General features: G+C 40.4%; 1 non-coding gene across 1 annotated transcript; it reads left to right on the top strand.

Annotated features, from left to right (window-relative positions):
- Positions 1–22,910: 22,910 nt before the first annotated feature.
- On the top strand, positions 22,911–23,014 carry LOC130044604 (small nucleolar RNA U13). Its single transcript, XR_008795454.1, has one exon. It is a non-coding gene; the product is annotated as a small nucleolar RNA U13 (small nucleolar RNA).
- The last annotated feature ends 1,209 nt before the right edge of the window (positions 23,015–24,223 follow it).

Here is a 24,223-nt window from a genome sequence, read left to right on the forward strand (position 1 = left end):
TGCTATTAATTTTATATCACAAGTGAGTAGTTAGTGCAGAGTTAGCAAGTCTGTCACTGGTTTTTAATTAAACATAGGTTGATTGTAACTAAAATTATTGAGCATTTGAGAAATATATCTAATGGTTATACAATTAAATGAAAATTACATAAGCAAGGAGTGCCCAATTTAATTCTTGATATATTAATGTATAAGAAATACACAGATTCTTTTGCATTTATAAAAACAGCCTATGGCATGATAATTAGGAATCTCTTTAGAAAATGGTGGCATTTAATAGACATATTAATTGATATCAATTTTCCTTCAAATAGACCATTAAGCAGAAAATCATTCCATAAAAAATAGTTTATCAATAAAAATGGAAATGCCTTTTATTTGCAAAGTTAATTGCCATTCATATATTTTGTTAAATTTGAATAATAATTTTATTGCTTTACCTATGATTACATGGCCATGACAGTCCCTGAATATAAATAAAATGTTTTTAATTTTTTTAAGTTTTAAAAATTTTATTAAAGAGCTATATATATAGTTATTGATAGTTGAATTTTAAGCATCCAGTAGTTTAACACCACTCCCTTCACCTGTGTCAATGTCCCTCAACCAGTGTTCCCAGATTCCCTCTCCATCTAACCCTCACGCCATCCCTGCTGGTATAAATGAAATGTTTATGGTAGCTAACAATTTATAAAAATATGGGAGGAAACTGTTATCAACAAATATAAATTTATTATTTTGTAATAGGTCTGGAGCGATAGCACAGAGGGTAGGGCATTTGCCTTGCACACGACTGATCTGGGTTCGATTCCTCCACCCCTCTCGGAGAGCCTGGCAGACTACTGAGAATATCCCGTCTGCACGGCAGAGCCTGGCAAGCTCCCCGTGGCATATTCAATATGCCAGAAACAGTAACAATGAGTCTTATAATGGAGACGTTACTGGTGCCCGCTCAAGCAAATGGATGAGCAATGGGAGGGCAGTGCTACAGGGCTATATTCTAATAAGAAAACTCTATAATCAAGTTTCATTTTAGTGTCCTTAAGTATTTTTTTTTTTTAACTTGGGGGATTTTATTTATTTATTTATTTTTCCTTTTTGTGTCATACCCAGTGATGCTCAGGGGTTACTCCTAGCTCTGCACTCAGGAATCGCTCCTGGCGGTGCTGGGGGACCATATGGGATGCTAGGGGATCTAACCCCAGTTGGCCATGTGCAAGGCAAACGCCCTACCCGCTGTACTATCACTCCAGCCCAAGATTAGGTAGTATTCTAATAAAAATTTAAAAATTAATTTCTTATTGAGGAGGTTACAGTAAGCTGATCAAATATCATATCAGAACTTTTGACTTAGATAAATTTTGACTGAATGTTATTAGAAAAATAAACAGTTTTACTCAATTCAAAATTTCCATTGCATTGTCAGATCACAATACAGGCTATTCATAGATAGTAATACAGATCAAAATGCACAAACTATAAAGTAAATAATAACAATGATAAAGTATTAATAAATTAATGCTTCAAGGCTTAGGACAAACATAAAATTCTAATTAGCATTTGGATCTACTTGATTACTTTGAAATTCTAATCAAGTGAAATAAAAACAAAAGCTAGGAAAAAGAAATCTCAGAATGAGTTTTCAGAATGAATAGATTTAATTAACATTATATCGTTTTGTTTTTTAATTGAATTCTAAACTCATTACTGATCATAAAACCAATATAATTGATCATAAAACTGAGTATTAGTAATAAAATAGAAAAAAGATCAGCATCTATAATGACAGCAAATAGTTTGCCATAAAATTTTGGATTAACTTTAGTTTGTTTTTTTGAGCATGTATTGTATAACTGTATTATGAGTGAAGAGATAAAAAGTATTTCTATTAAAGGTTCTAGTTTATATTAGGGTTATAGTAGGTTATATATATGTACATATATGCATATATATGTGTAGTTATATAGTCATCTATTGTTTAATGTTGGGGATATGTTATGAGATATGTGTCATTAGATAGTTTTATCAATGTGTGGTTATTGTAGTGTGTAAACACACAATCTTAGATGGCACAGCCAGCTACTCTTTATGACAGCCTATTGGGTCACATTGTATATACAATAAGACATTGACCTATATATAGATAGAGAGCATATAATATATATGTATATAGAGCACACACATATATTTATATTTATAACTAGAAAACTATAAACATAATCCTAAACATAACCATAACATAATACAACAGAGAACATAACCTTAAATTGGACACTTCAATTTGAAAGATCACAAATAGAATTTACAGGCTCCCCCTAGTCTCCTTTATGTAAAATTTAGAACATAGATTTGGAAGGAATGGGGCTTTGAGAAGAACGGAGGCTACAATTGGGTGGACTAGAGCAGATCTGAATTTGAGTGAATTTTGAACTGAGAAAGGTAAAAAAACAACACAACCAAACCATGAATATAAGGCTTAGGTACACCTCCTATTTTCTCAAGATGAACTTATCCATGACAGGTCCTGAATAAGGAAGACACATCAGTTACCATCTATTTAGTTGCTATCTGTTTTGATGGATGAGGAAGAGAAATCTACAAAGCAAAATGTGGCAGGTGGGAATGAGTCTTCAGGAAGACCTGCTGGGAGGGGAAAGCAGGGACAGATCTGAGAATCCTGAGTATCCTGATCCACTGTGTATGAGCTTGAGAACCGGGGAGGCTGGTGATTTAATTCAGTGTGAGCACAAAGCCTGAGAATTCAAGCTTGGCGTGTGGTGGGTGACATAACTTTCATTTTATTTATTTATTTATTATTATTTTTTTTGGGGGGGGGCGAGGGAATACACCTGACTGTGCTCAGAGCTTACTTCTACTCTGTGTTTAGGGTTCATTCCTGGAGGGAGTTGGGAATCCATATGTGGAACAGGCAATTGACTAGGTTGGTCCCGTGCAAGACAAGCAACTTACTCACTGTACTATCTCTTTAGCCCCTGAGTAGATATTTTTAAAATTAAATTTTAATTTTTTTAAATTGAGTCACTGTGAGATACACAGTTGCAAAGCTGTTCATGATCAGGTTTCAGTTATACAATGATCCAACACCCATCCCTCCACCATGGTCCATTTTCACCACCAATGACCCCAGTTTCCCTCTTGCCATCCTCCTCCCACCCACAGCCTGCCTCTATGACTCTATGGCAGGCACGTTCCTTCTCTCCCTCTCTCTCTCCCCCCCATACCTCTTTCTCTCCCTTTATTTCTCCTGAGTAAATTTTGACCTGAGTGTGAATGACCAAGAGCCAGCATTGTTTATATTTGAGGGAGAACATAATTGTTTTAGCTGAAGGAGAGTAAGAAAGAGTGAATGAATGAGTGGAAGCCTGGGGAGGGAGAGTGAATAAGTGCTTCATTCACAGACATCCATAGATCCAGAGTATTGATTACATATCCAAATTCAATGCATATTTGTATGAGAAATCTATGTAAGGCTAAGGAAAAACCAATCTGAAAAGATTAACAGTTACAAGTACTTTGATATTTGTAGTCCCTCAAAAGGTAATGGAAAATTTTATCACTTGTATCACTTGTGGGACATTGGTAGACTGCTACGGAAGTTCTTGCCTTAGTTTTAGGAAATAATTAGCATTGTCTAAAAGAATAGGTAATAATGATCTAATACTGATTAAATGAAGAATCTGAAAGGATGAAACTCTTGTGAAAGTTCAAGAGTATTTTATGGAATATAAAAAATATGCTCGGAAGTAGGCTCCAGTACTACTTGGGAGTGACTCCCAAACCAAGAAAAAAAAAAAACAACCAGTTGAAGCATGCAGCACTTAAGAAGGTAAAATTTATAATATCTGGCCCCTAATAAAATATTACAAGGTAAAGAAGCAGGAAATCCAATCTATACAAAAATGAAATAAATTGAAGCCAAATCAGAACTAATAACTTATAGAATTAGCAGAAAATAATATTAAAAGCTCTAATAAAATGCATCCCATATGCTAAAATGTTTGAATAGAAACATGGGAGATTAGAAATAAGAACCCAAATCAAACTCCTGGAAATGAAACTATAATGTCCAAAATGAAAAACTCACTGAAAGATAATGTCGGTGGACCCCACAGGTGGCTCACACGAGTCGGGAGGAGAGAAAGACGATCACTCTCTCTCACTCCGCCTCTGCCACTCAAGAGTCCCTGGGTAGGCTAGGACCGGTAAAGTCTGCAGTGAGCCCCTGCTCGGCATGGGCCTAAGCCCCGCCAGCCCCACAAGGTGGCCGTCAAGCCACACCTGAAGTCCGCTTGGTCTTCTCGGCACGGGAGTTAATCCCCGCCACCCGATTGCTCGGGGAGCCACGGACTCAAGTTGGGGTGAGAATTTGCTCTTTGCAGGAAAGGAGAGACCAGTCCCAAGCCTTACCCGGGGTTCCTAGGGTTCTTGTCACGCTCGCAGAAAGGAATTTCAGGAGTAGACAAGCACTGAAGTAACAGATTTTATTTGGAGGTTTTTGGGGAGAGGAGGAGAGAGGGGTAAGCGAATAAGTGGGGAAATGAAGAGTAAGAGAGTAACGCGCTCAGAGGGAGCGCGGGCTTCTCCAGAAATGGAGAGAGCCTTGAATGGGCTTTTGGGTGGGGTTTTATAGGCTCTTGGGGGTCGTCTTGGTCTGGAAGCTCTGGAATCTTCTCTGGGCAGATTCACCAAAAGTGGATTGAAAGATGCAGATGTGTCTGTTGGCTCCTCGGTGAGGGATCAAGTTTCTTCCGGATCTGCTGAAGGGCTTGTCAGGTCTTGTTTCCTTCCTAAAATTTTGTTATCTAAATTTCATTGCCAAGGGCCTTTCCCTGTCTACCTGCCTACATCAAAAGAGACTAGTGGTATATTAGACCCTGGAAAGGAATGATTAGGGAGTTTGAAAACATAACAATAGAAAGTATATAAAATAAAAGATAATGGGAAAAAGAATCAGTGAGCAGTAGGACAAGTTCAAATGTTTGACATGTATAATGGAGTTTACAAAGAGGGAGTTAACTAAGCCCAAACCCACAAATGCAGGAAGTTCAAAAAATGAGAAAACCTAAAAAGAAAAAATAAGGGGGGGGGCGGAGCAATAGCACAGCGGGTAGGGCATTTGCCTTGCATGAGGTTGACCCGGGTTTGATTCCCAACATTCCATAAGGTCCCCCAGGCACTGCCAGAAATGATTCCTGAGTGCAAAGCCAGGAGTAACCCCTGAGCATCGCCGGGTGTGACCCAAAAAGAAAATAAAATGAGAAAAAAGTGCTCTCAAATACAACATAATCAAATTTCTGAAAACCACTAATATAGCAAAAAAATCTTAAAGGAGCTAAAAAACCCCACCCCAGATTATAAATAGAAGAGCAAGGTAAAGAAGATAGCAGATTCTGGAGAATATAATCGAAGGACAAGGGAATATGTTTTTTAAAATTACTGAATACTCCCCTGTAGGATAACACTGTTTTGTCCTTCCTGCATAGCCTCAGGTAGTTTAGGTGTATTGGGTTGCTCCCCTCACAGTGTTCCCATTCCTCTGTGTTTATTTGTAACTTCTTTGTGCTCTGATGACTTGTAAATATTGTTTTTCTCTTCTCCCTAAGTCCTTTGCATAGTTTATTTAGAGCAGTGTCCTTTCTGTATGGACACAGGAAGACATGCTTTTGTAATGTGACTCTCAGTGATATTTTCCTCCTGGGCATCTGTTCTCTCATCTAAGCCTTAGCTGCCTTTACTTCCTAGTGCCCCCCAAAGCAGGGTTCCAACGAGGGACTGGATGCAACCAGGGCAAGCGGTAGGCTATGTGCTACCCTGGCATCGAGATGGACCTGGCCAAAACACGATAATGCTTAACTATAAGTTAAGAGCTTGGCCATAGACAAATGCTGTCATGAACCAAAAAGTAATAACTAAATTTGGACCCTGCAAGGGTTAGGAATAATTAATCTGACCTGAGCCTCAATGGTATCCCTTACTGTGTCCACACAAAAATAACTAGTATTGAGATGTTGATAGAGTTATTGGACTGAGGAAAGAAGAAAAACATCTTAGGTATTTTGCCCTTGGGCAGTCAGGAAGGGCTTTGGAATACCTTTTAGGTAGTGTTCCCTTTGAACTTGGTGGGCCCTCAGGAAGGGCTTTCTTATGTTGATTTTGCTACCTGACTGAGTGCAGTGTCAGAGACAGGAGGAAATGGGAATGAGGAGCAGTGTGAGACTAGGATGGGAGGCTCAGAGAGACTGGGGCAGGCGCATGGGGAGAATGGAATAAGTGGCATCTGATCAATCAACCAGCTTGGCCCTCGTTTCATTCACTGTCTGCCCCATGGCCCGGGCTACCCTGACTTGGGGAGCGGCCTGGGCCCACCCCAATTGCGGGTGGCTAGAGGAAGAGCCATCGACCCCCCCACCCCACCCCCTGGCTGCCCCTCAAAGATTTTTTACACTCTTCAAATTCCAACAAATTAAAACCCTGGCAACCTAGCATTTCATATCCAGCAAAAATGTATTTCAAAAAATAAGGTGAAATACAAAAGTAAATTAATTAATTATCAACAGACAACTACAAGAAATGGTAAAGGGAATTCTTTAGGGAAATTCTTTATGGAAACTTAGAATGAATAACAATGAAATTGGTAGCTAAACTGGTAACTATACCAAGCTTATTTTAATAAAGAAAATCTGTTAATCTATGTGCAAATTATCAACTCAACAAAAACCAGTGCCCTGAGGGGTTTGTAACATGTAAAACTGAAATCTTTTATAAAAGACGAGAAGGATTGTGAGGTTTTAGTGCTTTACAAAAAAGTAGTAAAACAGAATTTGAAGGTGAACTGTGATAAATTCAATCTCTAAATAACAACTAAAAGGCTCCACACTAAAAGGGAGAGATTATCAATTGAAAAAAAGAAGCAATAAAAAATGTAAAGAAAAGTAAAAAGAAGTATTATCTAACTATATGCTGCTTATAGGAAAAACAAATATAAAGGCATAGATTCAAAAAGAATAGAAATGATAACAGAAAGGAAGTTATACTGTCAATATAAATGCAGATGAAGTAGAATTTGGAATGAAGATTATCAGGGTAATAAAGTAGTCAATCAAACAGGAGGATATAACAATTCCAAGTATTTAAGTATTTAACAATAAAGCTTTGGAACTCATGCAGCAAAACTGGTAGAACTCAATGGGAGTCAGACAAATTCACAAATAGATTTCTGTATTTTAGCATTTTAGTCCAATGCCTGGAAAAGCTTACTGCAAATTAATCACTTATCACTTCACTTAACTTCCCGTTAGTCGTCGATTTGCTCGAGCGGGCGCCAGTAACGTCTCCATTTGTCCCTGTCGCGTGCTAGTGTAGCCCAATGGCATCTCTTCGCTCCGGGAACATGGAGGGCCTCAAACCGATCGTTCAGGACCTTGACAAAGAAGTCTGACCATCTGGTAGGTGGGCGGCCACGCGGTCTCTTGACATCCCGTGGAATCCAATCAGTAACAGCTCTAGTCCAACGGTCGTCTTTAAATCTCATTACGTGACCAGCCCATCTGATTTTCGACACCTTGGCATATGAGACAGCGTCCCTGATCCTTGATCGTCGACGGATGTCAGAACTCCGGATTCGTTCTCTCATTTGAGTGAAACGTGATATTCCAAGCATAGCTCTTTCTATTCTTCTTTGGGAGACCTGAATGGCGTTCTCATCTTGTTTGCGTAGGGCCCAGGTCTCTGAGGCATATGTTAATGCAGGAAGAACAGTGGAATCAAAGAGATGTGCCCGGAGCCGGAGGTTCTTCGTCCTCTTAGCTATTTCTTCGACGTTCTTGAAGGCGTTCCAAGCCGCTCTCTTCCTCCTGCGCAGCTCGGGTGCCAGGTCATTTGTCATGTTGACCTCTCGACCTAGGTATACATAGCTGTTGCATTCGGAGATGGTCGTTCCATTGAGAGCGAATGGGGCGTCAGGAACAAGGCTGTTTCTCATAAACATTGTCTTCGTAAGATTCAGCTGTAGTCCTACCTTTCCACACTCACGGTCAAAGTCGGCCAGCATTTGTGCCGCTTGGCTGATGTTTGGTGTTATTAAAACAATGTCATCAGCAAAGCGGAGGTGGTGTAGTTGCCGACCATCTATCTTCACTCCCATTCCTTCCCATTCCAGTCGTCGCATGATGTTCTCGAGGGTGGCACTGAAGAGTTTCGGTGAAATGGTATCACCCTGCCGCACCCCTCTCTTGACATCAACGATCACTTCTTTGTAGAATGGTGAGATCCTGGTAGTGAATCCGCAATACAGCTCACGGAGGATCCTGATGTATTGGGCTTGAATGCCCTGATTGGCTAGGGCTTCAATGACCGCTTCCGTCTCAACAGAATCAAAGGCCTTCTTTAAATCAATGAACGTTAAGCAGAGCGGCATCTTGAACTCCCGAGAAACCTCAATGAGTTTGGTTATCGTGTGGATATGGTCGATGGTGCTGAATCCTTTGCGGAACCCTGCTTGCTCACATGGTTGTCCTTCATCTAGTGTTCTGCCAATCCTATTCAGGATGACTCGAGTGAACTGTGATAAATTCAATCTCTAAATAACAACTAAAAGGCTCCACACTAAAAGGGAGAGATTATCAATTGAAAAAAAGAAGCAATAAAAAATGTAAAGAAAAGTAAAAAGAAGTATTATCTAACTATATGCTGCTTATAGGAAAAACAAATATAAAGGCATAGATTCAAAAAGAATAGAAATGATAACAGAAAGGAAGTTATACTGTCAATATAAATGCAGATGAAGTAGAATTTGGAATGAAGATTATCAGGGTAATAAAGTAGTCAATCAAACAGGAGGATATAACAATTCCAAGTATTTAAGTATTTAACAATAAAGCTTTGGAACTCATGCAGCAAAACTGGTAGAACTCAATGGGAGTCAGACAAATTCACAAATAGATTTCTGTATTTTAGCATTTTAGTCCAATGCCTGGAAAAGCTTACTGCAAATTAATAAGTGTCTAGAAAGCTTTAATATCGCAATCTTTTTGTTTTTCTTTTTGGGTCACACCCGGGGATGCACAAGGGTTACTCCTGGCTCATGCACTCAGGAATTACTCCTGGCGGTGCTCAGGGGACCATAAGGGATGCTGGGAATTGACCCTGGGTTGTCCGAGTGCAAGGCAAATGCCCTATCCACTGTGCTATCACTCCAGCCCCTAATATCACAATCTTGATCTAATTAACATTATATACTATACCACTTAGCAATTTTTTTAAAGTCATGCAACATTTTAAGTTTAAACCATATTCTAGTTTATGAAAGATAACCCAAAAGATTTAAAGAATTCAACAAACTTTTTGCATGTTCTCTCTAATTTATCTCACACTGGAGTTAAATTACTGATAACTGATAAAAATTTATTAGAAATTCCCCAAGAACTTGGAAACTAATACACTTGTAAATTACTAGTGGAACAAAAAAATTAGAATGAATATTAAAAAGTATTCTGATATGAATGATAAAAAGACACAATATATATTATGTTATACCAGTTAAGCTATGTGTGTAGAAAAATATGCATCACTAAGTACCTAGAATAGACTTTATTATTTGAATGTTCTCTTTAGGTACAAAGAAAACTGCAGGCTGAGGCCTTACAAACCTTTTTGGAAAGTTGAAGTATATTATCCTGAATGTAATATATAGTCATTGAAGAATATAAAGGGAAGTATCAGAATAAGAAGTGGTATGGAAGATGGATTATAGAGGGCTGCAATCTGACTTGTGCAGTATAATTAGGAGGCAGGTTGAGAAGGAGGAATAGTATTAAGATGCACTTAAGAAAATTGAACAAATCAGTTGTCCTGTTGGGATGATTTAATAGATGAAGGATAAAGAAGTGACAGCAAGGACAGTTCACAGGTTTCTACTGGGGATTTTGGGTAGAAACCAATGCCAATGTCCGGATAGGGAATGGAAGAAGAAACAAGTTTGGGGGGGGAGTTGGTGATTTAGGTTTAAATTTGTTGTGCCTAAGTTTCTTTGAGAACTCTCTTTCTCTCTCTATTTTCTCTTTCTCTGTTGGTTTTTGGACCACACATTGCTACCCTACTCAGGGACTGTTCCTAGCTTTGGCTCTCTACTCAGGAGTGACCACTGGTGGCACTTGGCTGGAGACTCTAACTGCAAGACTCGCACCTAACCCCTGAACTATTTCTCAAGGCCATCTTTGAGAACTCCTAGAGGAAACTGTCCGGTGCCTTCTGAGAACTCAAGAGCTAGAGACCAGAGAAGAGAATTCACTTAATCACTTAACTTCCTGTTAGTCGTCGATTTGCTCGAGCGGGCGCCAGTAACGTCTCCATTTGTCCCTGTCGCGTGCTAGAGTAGCCCAATGGCATCTGTTCGCTCCGGGAACATGAAGAGCCTCATACCGATCATTCATGATCTTGATGAAGAAGTCTAACCATCTGGTAGGTGGGCGGCCACGCGGTCTTTTGACATCCCGTGGAATCCAGTTGGTAACAGCTCTAGTCCAGCGGTCGTCTTTAAATCTCATTACATGACCAGCCCATCTGATTTTCGACACCTTGGCAAATGAGACAGCATCCCTGATTCTTGATCGTCGACGATGTCAGAACTCCAGATTCTTTCTCTTATTTGAGTGAAACATGATATTCCAAGCATAGCTCTTTATATTCTTCTTTGGGAGACCTGAATAGCCTTCTCATCCTGTTTGCGTAGGGCCCACGTCTCTGAGGCATATGTTAATGCAGGAAGAACAGTGGAATCAAAGAGATGTGCCTGGAGCTGGAGGTTCTTCGTCCTCTTAGCTATTGCTTCGACATTCTTGAAGGCGTTCCAAGCCGCTCTCTTCCTCCTGCGCAGCTCGGGTGCCAGGTCATTTGTCATGTTGACCTCTCGACCTAGGTACACATAGCTGTTGCATTCGGAGATGGTCGTTCTGTTGAGAGCGAATGGGGCGTCAGGAACAAGGCTGTTTCTCATAAACATTGTCTTCGTAAGATTCAGCTGTAGTCCTACCTTTCCACACTCACGGTCAAAGTTGGCCAGCATTTGTGCCGCTTGGCTGATGTTTGGTGTTATTCAAACAATGTCATCAGCAAAGCGGAGGTGGTGTAGTTGCCGACCATCTATCTTCACTCCCATTCCTTCCCATTCCAGTCGTCGCATGATGTTCTCGAGGGTGGCACTGAAGAGTTTCGGTGAAATGGTATCTCTTAATGAAGAGAATTAGGGTTGTGATAAAAATTTGGAAGTTTTCAGCATATGAATGTGATGTAGGCAGGTAGACAGGGCAGGCCCCCTCCCGAAGCAATGACAAAAGCCAGCCTTGCAGAAAATAGGAAAACAGGAACTAAGGCTTAATAAGACCCTCACCTGGCTCCAGCAACAGACCCAAAGAAGCTCCTCCAGGAACAAAAGACCAGGAAAGGAATTTCAAAGAAGACCATCACCACTCCCATCCTCCCTGGTAACCTCCTTAGCAATGGACATTTACCTGGGAAGAAGCCCCAGGTGGGGGCAGGTTGGAGAAACCCTATAAAGGCCACCTTGAACAAAGGAAGGGCGCACATATGCTACCTGAGCCCATGGGTTCTTGGACATTGAATCCATTGATTTCACAGTCAACAAATTTACAGTGCATGTGTGTGTGCATCTGTGTCTTTGTATGCGTGCAATGTAAAACATGGAACATGGAACTATATCTGGAAAGTAAGAGTATTTAGGAAACAAGTAAAAAGAGAAGCCACTGAGTGAATCCAGAATTAATAGTTTTAGAAGTACCTTGGGGCATAAAACTAATTTGGGGTATATATGTTGTATGTGTGTGTGTGTGTGTGTGTGTGTGTGTGTGTGTGTGTGTTTGTATTGGTGGCACTAAATCTGGTACATAGAGAACTTGTGTTCAAACTTAGAGAGCTGGTTCCTTGTGAGTATATTCTTTTTATTCAAACCAATTCAGACTCTTTAAGTTAATGGGTGAAGGCTGTTGAAGATTAATGTTGTCACCCTTTCTTGACTACACTAAGACAGACTCATTAAGGAGACCAAGCAGATAAAGTCAGAGATAAGAAGAGAGTGGCTATTGGTATCAAATGTTGGAGAGCAGGCAAGTAAGATAAGAACTGGAGTTTGTCAGGTTGCCTGCAAGTAACACTGCATTCTCCAAGTCGGGCACTTGAGATTTTAGTAAAGAATCTGTTTGGTGAGGTATTGGAACTCCTGGTGATAGTACCTTTTGCTAGGATCTGTGAACCAATACTATAACTCAATTTCAGCCCAAAGGGGGAAAGTGTAGGAACCAGTTACCTGAGCTTGGCATGAGAGCTTAGTGAGAAACTTTCACTGAAGAAATCCTGAACTTCAGCTGAAGGACTTTGCAGAGAGGAACTTGAAGTAATTTCTCTTTTTACTTCTATTGCCTATTCTTGTTACTGGACAACCACCAGCTGAAGCAAAAGTGGTTTAATAGAACCCACGTAAAACAGCATAGGGTGGCTCCTCTCTGGAAAGAAAGATGGCGGCCGCACGGGAGCCTTGTGGAAAGCAGGTTTGAGCGGGGCTTGGGGGAGCGGCGGGGACCTCATGGGAAGGGGGGCTTTGTGGGCCGTCCCCCACGCCCCACCGAGGTCGCCAGCTGCCCCCCACGAGCGGCTCTCCGGCACGGCCACGGCCCCGGAGGCACAAGGACTTAGCACAGAGAACCAGCCGCTTGGAGCAGAAAAGCAAATGGACTTGTTTTGAACCGCGTCACCAAGCCCGCCCGGAGGGGGAAGGGCGTTGACCGGCCCGCCCGCTCCTCTCTGGAAAGAAAGATGGCGGCCGCACGGGAGCCTTGTGGAAAGCAGGTTTGAGCCGGGCTCGGGGGAGCGGCGGGGACCTCATGGGAAGGGGGGCTTTGTGGGCCGTCCCCCACGCCCCACCGAGGTCGCCAGCTGCCCCCCACGAGCGGCTCTCCGGCACGGCCACGACTCCAGGGCACAGAAACCAATCTCTTAACTAGCTAACTTTCAATAGAAATTCTTCCAGGGTCAATAAGTAAAATAGCAGAAATTCAAAACCCCGCGGCCGCTATTGCGGCCGCGCGACATCATTTTATTCTTAAACCAAGTTGTAGAAAGCAAATCATTTCACAACGCTGTTTCAGCATGTCTGATTGTGGGGGGTGGGTCGTAAACTCTAAACAATAATTGTGCATCTTCTATCGAAATAATCTATCTAGTCAAAGTAGATAGAGTATTAACTAGAATTCATCTGCCTCACAAGAATTGGGAGGGGTGGGAGGTGGGGGTCTATTGGGGTTCGGGGTTAAAAATGAGTATTGGTAAAGGGAAATGTGTTCGGTATCTACATGACTGAGACCTAAACCCGAAAGCTCTGTAACTTTTCCCACAGTGATTCAATAAATAAATAAATTATTAAAAAAAAAAACAGCATAGGGTGGAGAGCAGGCAGGAGCAGAGATGGGATTTTGTCCAAAAAGAATAACTGAAAGCATAGAAACGAAATTCATCACAAGAGGTCCTTGGGGCCTCTCGTTAAAGAGACTTCAGGAGGAAAGTTTAGTTTTGGAGAGTAAGCTGAGTATGGAACAGAATGAAGAGGAGGCGCCACTAAAATATAAAAGCGTTTAGGAAGAGTCTGGAAAGGAACTGTGGGAAACGGGCTCATGTTGGAGTTTAGAGTTGAGAGGGTAGTCCACAAAGTCACATTCTCAAAATAGGGCCCCGCTTTCCTAATTTATTTTTGTAATTTACTGGAACTAAGGGAGATAAAGACGAATGTCAATAGGAAGAAATCTTATTAGGAACCACCTGCAAAAGGAAGGAGTCCTTATTCTAGGTTATTGAGTCTCTGATATGCATGCAAGCTCTATAACACTGTCTCCTCTATCAGAAACTAGGGTCATTATTATTTTTATTATTATTTTAGCTTTTTGGGTAATATCCAGCAATTCTCAGACGTTACTCCTGGCTCTGCACTCAGGAATTCTTCCTGGTGGTGCTTGGGGGACCATATGGGATGCTGGGAATTGAATTTGGGTTGGCTGCATGAAAGGCAAATGCCTTACCCACTGTGCTATTGCTCCAGCCTTGGGATATTATTTTTGTTAATTAATATTAATAATAATGTTTAGTTTGGGGTCATACCCAGCATGGCTTATTCCTGTTCCTGGGGGACAGGGGTCACTTCTAGTGATGCTTAGGGTGCCATGTAGGATGTCAGGGATCGAACCCAGGTCAGGCACTTGCAAGGCAAGTGTCCCACCCACTGTACTATCTTTTCAGCCCCCCAGGGATTGTAGTTAAATGTCCTTATAACTTCAGAACCTAGTTCAGTGAAACAGAAGGTGCTCAGTGAAAATAATCCAATACAAATAATTCAGTTCAAATTTAAGACCACAAAACTTTCCAAAGAAATAATTTGATGCCTAAACACAATTTATTTATATTTAGGTAGCTAAAAAATCCTATTTAGTGCAAAGGAGCTGAGTACATGATGTAGGGTTAAGGAAGGCCTCTTCAACAAGAGCGGACCCAGGAACATTGTGAGACTTGTTCCTGTGTTTGGCATATCGAATACATAGGGGGTAGCTTGCCAGGCTTTGCCGCATGGGAAAATTGCTCAGCACACGCAAAAAAAAAAAGAGAAATGATCCATTTCTCACACCATATACAAGTAAATACAAAGTGGACTAATGCCTCAAAATTAGACCCTAATTTATAAAAACATTGAGACAAACATTGATGGAACTTTCTAGAATATGGACTTCAGGGATACTAACAATGATTTGCGGTAGGGCGTTTGCCTTGCACGCAGCCAACATGGCCGACCCATGTTTGATTCCTCCGCCCCTCTCGGAGAGCTCAGCAAGCTACCGAGAGTATCTCGCCCAAACGGCAGAGCCTGGCAAGCTCCCCGTTACGTATTCGATATGCCAGACACAGTAACAACAAAGTCTCCAATGGAGACATTACTTCAATGGCAAAGACAACAAAAACAATAATAAAAAGTGACACTACATTAACTTCCATCTTTTGTATGGTAAAAGAAACTCAGGCTAAAATTAAAATGAGAGAAAATATTTGCATATCACATATCAGGTGTAGGGTTGATAATCAAGATATATAAAGCAGTCACAAAGCTCAACAATAAAAAAATCAATGACCCTATAAAGAAGCGGAACAAAAGAGGAATAGACATTTTCCCAAAGAATATACATATGGATGACAAGTAGGCATATAAATAAAGTGTTCATTGTCACATATCATTGAAACACAAATCAAAGAAGTAAGAGGCACCTCTGGTGAGAATGGAATATATTAAAGATGGGAATAACCAGTATTGGCAGGGATGTGGTGAAAAAAGTACTATCATTCACCATTGTTTCAAATGTCATCTTATTCATCCTCTGCTGAAAACTATATGGATATTTCTCAAAAAAACTAAGAATAGAGATTCTGTAAGATGCAGCAATTCCATGTCTTGGCATCTATCCCTCAAACAGTAATTTGAAAAGACATATACAGAACTGTGTTGTAGCATTAAGTATGATAGCTATTATTTGGAAAAAAACCAAATAGTCCAACACATAAATGGATAAAAAGGTACTGGTAAATCCTTTTTGTTTGTTTTGAACCATACCTGGTGTTGATCAGGGTTTTCTCCTGGCTCTGTGCTCAAGGATCACTCCTGCCAGTGCTCCTGGGACCATATGCAGTGCCAGGAAGGGATCATATGCAGTTCCAGGGACTGAACTCAGACTGGCCATATGGAAGGAAAGAACCTCAATCTCTTAAAACATTTCTCTCTTTCTGTCTCTCTCTGTCTCTCTGTCTCTCTGTCTCTCTGTCTCTCTCTCTCTCTCTCTCTCTCTTTGTTTTTAGGCCACACCTGGCAGTGTTCAGGGGTTATTCCTATCTTTGTACTGAGGAATTACTCCTGGAGGTGCTTAGGGGACCAAATGGGATGCCAGAAATTGCATCTGGGTTGGCTGCATGCAAGGCAAATGCCTTACTCACTGTACTGTCACTCTGGCTGAGAACCTTAACTTTTTCACTATCTCTCCAGCCTCAGATATTGTGGTATATAAACACAGTGGAACACGACAACTTGGCTAGAACTGGAATACAACACATTCCGTGAATTTAGAGAATATCACTGTCACTGTCCTCCCATTGTTCATCGATTTGCTCGAGCAGGCCCAGTAACATTGTGAGACTTTTTACTGTGTTTGGCATATCGAATACATCACAGGTAGCTTGCCAGGCTTTGCCGTGTGGGCGAGATACTCTCGGTAGCTTGCTGGGCTCTCTGAGAGGAGCAGAGGAATCAAACTCGGGTTGGCCATGTTGGCTGCATGTAAGGTGAACGCCCTACCTGCTGTGCTATCGCTCCAGCCCAGAGAAGAATAAATATTGGATAATCTCACTCATCTTTTGTATATAGAAACACAAACAAGGGAATAGACAGTATTGAAAGATTACAAGCCTGTCTTGATTACAAAACATATTACTGACCAGGGGGCAGGGGATTGAGGGGGAAGGAGACTTAGAAGTGACATAAAGGACAGTGAGAGGGGGCAGTTGGGCACTTTTGTAGTGGTGAAAGTGCAATAATTTTGTCACGGTCAAGGTCACGGTCCTCCCATTGTTCAATGATTTGCTTGAGCGGGCCCAGTAACTTCTCCATTGTGACACTTGTTACTGTGTTTGGCATATCGAATACGTCACAGGTAGCTTGCCAGGCTCTGCCGTGTACATCAAAATAATAAACATTAACAGTGTTATAGCCATGCTGGAGTATTATAGCTCCAGTATTGTAGCCAGGCTGGAGCAATAGCAGAGGGGGTAGGGCATTTACCTTGCATGCGGCTGACCCGGGTTTGATTCTTCCATCCCTCTCAGAGAGCCCAGCAAGTTACCAAGAGTATCCTGTCCTCACGGCAGAGCCTGGCAAGCTTCCTGTGGCATATTTGATATGCCAAAAACAATAACAACAAGTCTCACAATGGAGACGTTATTGGTGCCCGCTTGAGCAAATCCATGAACAATGGGAGGATAGTGCTACAGTGCTACAGTATTATAGCCATGTTACTAAACTATAATGAAATTTAAAAAATCAAGCAAACCACCTTATTTAGCTACTCAGTATAGTCCCATCTTCTTCAGTATCACGTCTCTCTACTCCAAACTCCCCAAAACTAGTTTTCCACAAATGAATTTTAATCTTTTTCTCAGGAGACTTTGATTTTTGTTTGACCAGTTATATCAACTTTGTACAAATGCTTGACTCTGTCTCATGTGAATTTAAGACTATTGTCAAGTTGTTTCTCCCTTTGGGCTTTTCTTTGACCCTCTTTCTAACCTGAGATTACATTATCTGAGTTCTGAGACTGGTGAGAAATATTTCCTGCCTAACTGCAAGAAGATGGAAAGTTTCTTTTCGGTATCTATTTTTTTTGGTGTTGTTTTAAATATGGCTCGCTGCTTAAGATATATTTTGAAATTCCCACTGATTTTTTCTTTTTTATTATTAGTGAGACACCATGAGGTACAGTTGTAGACTTACAAATTTTGTGCTTGGGTTTCAATTATACAATGATCAAATACCCATCCCTCCACCAGTGACCATTTCCCACCACTACAGATCCCAGTATCCCTCCCACCCCCCATCCCTCCCCACCCCACCCTGCCTCTGTGGCAGGGCATTCCCCTTTGCTCTCTCTCTCCTTTTGGGTGTTGTGGTTTGCAAAAGAGTCAAGCCTGATTTTCAGGGAGAAATGTTGGATGATTTACTTTCCATTGATCACTTTGCATATAAGAAAATGTCACGCGGCCGTGTGAGCAGCCACTCGGTTCGGAAAAAATGTCCTGGTACCTGCATGCCAGAGCCATGCTTGTAGAAGCTCATGGTCACTGGGATTCCATCTGAAGAAGGCTGGACGGCAGCACCTACCCCATCTGGGACCTCCCGGTGATATCGGCTCTGTTTAGGGCCTGGAGCATTCTCCAGGAGCTGTGGGGCCCTCCAGCCGGTTTTCTTCTTTGTTGCCGTGTGCTGTAAGATGGTGCTGGGGGGCGAATTGTGGGCGTGACTTCCAGAATCAGAGGTTGCCTGGTTGCTGGGATGGCCCCATTGCAGTTCGGAAAAAATGTCCTGGTACTCGCATGCCAGAGCCATGCCTGTAGAAGCTCATGGTCACCGGGATTCCATCTGGAGAAGGTGGGACGGCAGCACCTACCCCATCTGGGATCTCCCAGTGATATCAGCTCTGTTTAGGGCCTGGAGCATTCTCCAGGAGCTGTGGGGCCCTCCAGCCAGTTTTCTTCTTTGTTGCTGTGTGCTGTAAGATGGCGTTGGGGGGCAAGTTGTGGGGCTACTAATATTTTTTAGAAGAAAAATATATAAAGACTTTCTTCTTCAAAAGGGTTGAATTTGGGGGAAAATTTCCTGTTTTTTCCCCCTTTTTAAAAAAGATAATGCTATTTGAAGCCAAAATTCTACTTTTTACTTCATTCACAAAACATAATATCATGAAGTATGAATGCAAAGTAGCTTGAATTGAAACATAATGGAATTGAGAAATTTCTATGATCTAAAACAAAAGGTAAACTTAATGTTTTTATTACAAAAGGAATCTATAATTTTTAGCCTCGTGTTGGGCTCCATTATACAGTAGTCAGAAGCAAAATACATAAAAGATAGTAAATCAAGTTGAGTTTGGTATTTCTCTGAGTTTTGTGGTTTAAATTTAATCCATATGATAAAACTCTTCAAATGGTTGTTTAAATTACGCTAGTAGGATTAGGAGGCATAGTTGGGCAGCCAAAGCAGATTTTTATACTTTTGAAATGTACATGTTTCACAAAACATATATTTTCACCTGCCAAGATACATAAAAAATTACTTGTTTATGAATGGCTTATTTGATGCTCCCAGTGTGTATCAGCTGAAATGATATACATTTGCACATAAATAGTAGTAGTGTTGAATGACCAGTATAAGTCATTCTTTTTTTTTTTTTTTGAGGGACATTTCAAGCAATGCTTAGGCTTACTCCTGTGTGGGAAATCAGCCCCTTAAACTGTTTTGTCAAGGTTAGGGTAGTTTCTAGATAAAACAGCTTAGGTCTTTCAGAATGAAATGGGGCAGCAAATCTTTGCTCAGGAAAGAGTAGAATAGATCACAGGCACTCATACCTAGGAAAGGACAGAATAAAACAAGGTAGGGTCTTTTAGAGGGAAACATAGGCAAAAATGGATTAGGAAATTGTCCTGAATTTATACTTTAATGGTGCCTGCTGACTGGCTATGTGAAATATCCCAGCTCTGCTCTTAATGTACCCATTGAATATTGATGTGCTTGCTAACTGTCCTTAATGGCTCTGTCAACTTAAATAATGGCTCACAGTGTTGGGAACCAGGGTGGAGGAGAGATAATTGTATTGAATAAATGACCAGCCTGGGGGCTCATGGCTGTGGGGGGGAGAGGAGGAGCCCAAACTTGAATAGTCTTTGTGCCTTTGTCTCTTTGTGTGTTTGTCTTATTCTCTGCAACTAACCCCCACTGGATATTGGTTGAAGATTCCAAGCCAATTGGCTTTATTGCCATACTCAACAAATATGGCTTGGGGGTGTGGACACAATAGGTGCTCAGACCACTATTCCCAGACAACTGATCTCAGGTGCTCCGGGCTTCCCTGATGGTATGAGGGACCAGGCTAAAACTTGGGGCTTAGTGAATGCAAGACATGTGCTCCAACCATTGCACCATCTCCTTGGCCCACTGATGTGAGTTGTGGCTGTGCAAGATAAGCCAAGCAGTGGACTTCCACACTGCATATAATTAGGTCATGTGGCCCCAAAATACACAGAATTTATAGACAAATCTGAAATATGTTGCTCTTGAATATGCAATTTAAAAATTTTCGATCTTTCTTTTGAATTATTCTTATTATATATTATTGTCACTAATTATAGTTTTGGTAACATAGGCACAACAGTGTTAATGTTTATAGCTTTGATGTACACAGCTCTAGCACCTTACCAACATCTTCCACTCCTATCCTTATGTTACTTCTAGTCCCTCTCTTCCTCCCTTCCAATCTCTTCTGCCTTCCTAGCCTTTCATTTTCATTAAAATACTGAAAATTATCTGGCTATTTGAATTAATAACATTTGAATAATTTATTTTTGCTGTATATGAAATGTTAATAGACTAATTGGCTGGATTTTCTTCCTTTATTCTTTTAGTTTTGGGGCCATACCTAGCGATGCTCAGGGGTTACTCCTGGCTCTTCACTCAGGAATCTCACTCCTGGCAGTGCTCAGGGGACTATAAGGGATGCGGGGGATCGAACCTGGTTGGCTGTGTGCAAGGAAAGCACCATACACTCTCCAGCCCCTTTCTTTTCTGTGGGGGTGAGGGTGGCCCCCTGCAGTGATCAAGGCTTACTCCTGGCTCTGTGCACAGAGATCATTTCTACTGGTGCTCAGGGACCCAAAAGGGATATTAGGAATTTAACCCAGGTTGGCTGTGGGCAAGGCCCTACCAGTTGTACTATCACTTTGGACCTCAGAATGCTTTTTTACCAAATAATTTGGGTACTAAATATTCAGACTTCAGTAATTAAAAATAAGCCTTTGGACTGAACACAGCAGTGAGTTTCTAATATGCTTTATTTAAAATGATAAAAAGATAAAAGTTAACCATGAATTGAGCCAATTTCCTCTGAAATATCACATTTCCAGTTTATTAAATTTGGAAGTTTTGGGGTGTGTAGGGAGAATAATTTAATTCTAAAAAGAAAAATAAAATTCTTAGAAAGATATAAAAAATTATTAGTATATGAGATTTAAATAAAACTGATCAAATGTTGGAATGGGTGCTTTCTTTCTTTTTCTTTCTTTTTTTTTTGACTGCCCACATTGTCTGGAAACTGTTCAGCAGAACAAAGGGCTTTATGGATGAAAGACTAGTATGAAGAAACATGAATGTCAACTCAGGCTCTGAAAGACAGTCTGCTAATGAAATATTCTAAAAGTCATTTTCAAGGTGGTTGAAAGTTCTCACTGATATGCACTAATGCTTTTGATAAAAAATTATATATATATCAAATAATCACACAAGTGTTGGCTTTAGGGACAGAGAAAATAAGGTTAGTTCATACGCATCCAAATAGCATGGAAAGATTTTTGTATGGTACTTTTCCTGATAAAAATGATCAGATGCCTAATAACATTACATTGGTAGTATATTTTTTATTTCTTGTGAAAAATGCTTTCTTCTTCTATCTGGGTTATGCTAACTGTGATCTATGATTCACTACCTTAATGGTTAGGACTTTATGTGCAAAATGCAGAAAGGAGGTGATTATCTTTAAAAATTGAACTTTTCCAAAACATCCGTGAATGAACTTTCTTGATAAATGCAAGGAGTTATACTTTTCCCCAAAGGCCCATGATCTATTCTATATATATATATATATATATATATCTACCAATGACACCTACCTATCCTCTAAAAGAATGTCTTCTTCATTTAGATTTATATAAATGCACACAAACTATAAAATATGTGTATGTATTTTCAGTAAATATTTAAAAATCTATTCCCATATGTACACATACTCAAATGACATATAGATGCGTATACATACATAAATATTGGCATGACATATGCCTTTACATATGCTTAAAAGTGATGGAACTTTGTATTTGGATGTCCTTGGAATCTGAATGCATTAGTTTTCTGTGACTTTGATAATAGTCTTGCAAGGATGATGAGGACTCTCTCTCAGTAGTGTCTGTCATGGTGCCCCCTACAGAGAAACCCTTAATTAAGGGTAACAATGGTTCTATGGCATGACCAAATTAATGGAAGCATGGTTCATTAGTTTTTTTTTAAACACTGCATATCATACTGTGGGACTGGCTCTCGGGTATCTACCTTCTGCCTCTGTCACAGTCCCAGATGATGACTGAATCGCAGTGGTGTGACAACAGTGTTAAACTGGATATACTGAAGTCTGGGTTGGACTTTCATAGAACACAACTAATCTCTGATGGGGAGATTGTATCTTCATCTCATTTTAAACGTTTATGAATGAACTTTGAAGTACGTGCAGCATTGATACAAATATAAACAAGAATTTTACTTAACATTCAATGCTTTTAGGGGCTGGTCCCAATCTCTCAAGTCTATTTGCCTTATTTTATCATTAATTATTCTCAGTTTATAATGCACTTTTAAAAATATGGTCTTTTCAACTTATGACTTTAGAAGTCTAGATTAAAAAGCAATGCTGTCTTCTTTTTGAAATTTTAGCCAACAATGTCTAGGACACATAAATTTTGCCATACATGTTGCTGTAGTGCTTTTATTTTTTTACATAAATATGAAACTAATGACAGTTTCATATCACATAGTAATTTATTAGTATCACGCTGGTCAGTGAGCTCCTAGAGATTGAAGATTGCCACTTACTCATTGAAAACAAAATCTCCAGGGAGCAAAAGTAGGCAATCAGTGAATATAAGTCATGTAATACTGTTCAGAGGAAAGTGAGAGGGGTAATTAAAAAGGAAGTTTTGAAAATGAACTCCAAGATATGTTAACACTCAGAGACTTTGAAAAATAGAGTAATCTTGTGGAGAAACATGAACTTTGTGTACCATTGACAAGAAAGTGGAAAGATGGATCTGCTTTGAAAATATATAACAGCTCTTAAAAAATTAAAAATAGATGAGGCTGGACTAATAGTAGAGTTCGTTTCCTCCATGATTCTGACCTGGGTTCCACAGAGCCAGGGAGTAACATCTGAGCAGTGTCCTCATCCACCCCCTCACCAAAGTATTCAAAAAACCTCAAATAATGGATTCTTTCCCAGTTCATAAGCATGATTATTGGTTGTTCACACAATCGTGTGTTATGTGCTTCTCTTAAATCTTGTTATGCATTTGGCATATTACCCATATGACATGAGCTTAAGAGAAATGAAATTAACTTGGAATCAATAAAGAACATGAAGGTGAAAGACTTTGAAAATTCTAAGTCATACTGAAAGAGGTAGAAGAGGACACTAAGAAATGAAAAAATTGTCCATATTCATGTATTGGAAGAGTTAATCTAGTTGAAATGAGTACAGTTTTGACAAGAAGTTTGCTCTTATGAGGCTAGTTTTTTTTATTGGAAAGAGATACAAACTTATAATTTCAAATGACAGGTTTCAAATGAACACACTGAATTAGACAATTCTAATTGTGACTAATGTGACCAATCACCACACCCATAGTTAATCATAGCACCAGAGACTTGGCTATAATTATCCAAGAAAGAGAGAACTTGCACTTCTTACTAGAGTTAGACTCCTGAATATGAATTTAGGACTTTGCAGTTAGCAAGTGAATTGCAGGACATCCAAAGAAATATAAATAAATTGTAAATGTGCTGTCAGCTGGGCAGGATACATAGCTTTCTTTCTTTCTTTTTTTTTTTTTTTGCTTTTTTTGGGTCACACCTGGCAATGCACAGGGGCTACTCCTGGCTCATGCACTCAGGAATCATTACTGGCGGTGCTCAGGGGACCATATGGGATGCCGGGAATCGAACCTGGGTTGGCCGCGTGCAAGGCAAACACCCTTCCTGCTGTGCTATCTATCCAGCCCCCAGCTTTCTTGATTAGAACAATGGATTTTCTTATTAGGAAACAAGAAGGTGGTTTTGTATATCTTCCTATAGTAGGATTTGTATGAAGAATTAAGAACATTTTCTTACTTATCACCTGTCATTGACTTTAGTATATTATGTGCTCAAACTGACTACTCTAGGTGAGGCATGAAGACCTTCCTTTGTCATGTTTCTTCCTATGGAATGTTGCTTAAATTATACGCTGCTGACCATGATTGGAGACTAGCTAATTGTGGGGTGTCTGTCATCAGTCTTTTCACGTGTTCTTCTTTTGTTCTACTTTTTTTTGCAAGGTTGAGGGGAGAGGGCTGGAATCCTAGTGGTGCTCAGGGAACCTGGATACCACTCCTGTTGATAGTCCATTACCTGGACCAGGTGGTTCAGTGTTAGAGCCAGAGGATTCAGTGTTGCCCCAGCCCTCAGTGCCAGGGCCCACTGGGGCCACATCCTCCAGTTCTCTGGGGCTTCTAGAACTAGACCTGGAAATGTCGGACATGCCAT

Source organism: Sorex fumeus, unplaced genomic scaffold (assembly GCF_029834395.1).
Source record: "Sorex fumeus unplaced genomic scaffold, SorFum_2.1 ptg000122l, whole genome shotgun sequence".
NCBI lineage: Eukaryota > Metazoa > Chordata > Mammalia > Eulipotyphla > Soricidae > Sorex > Sorex fumeus.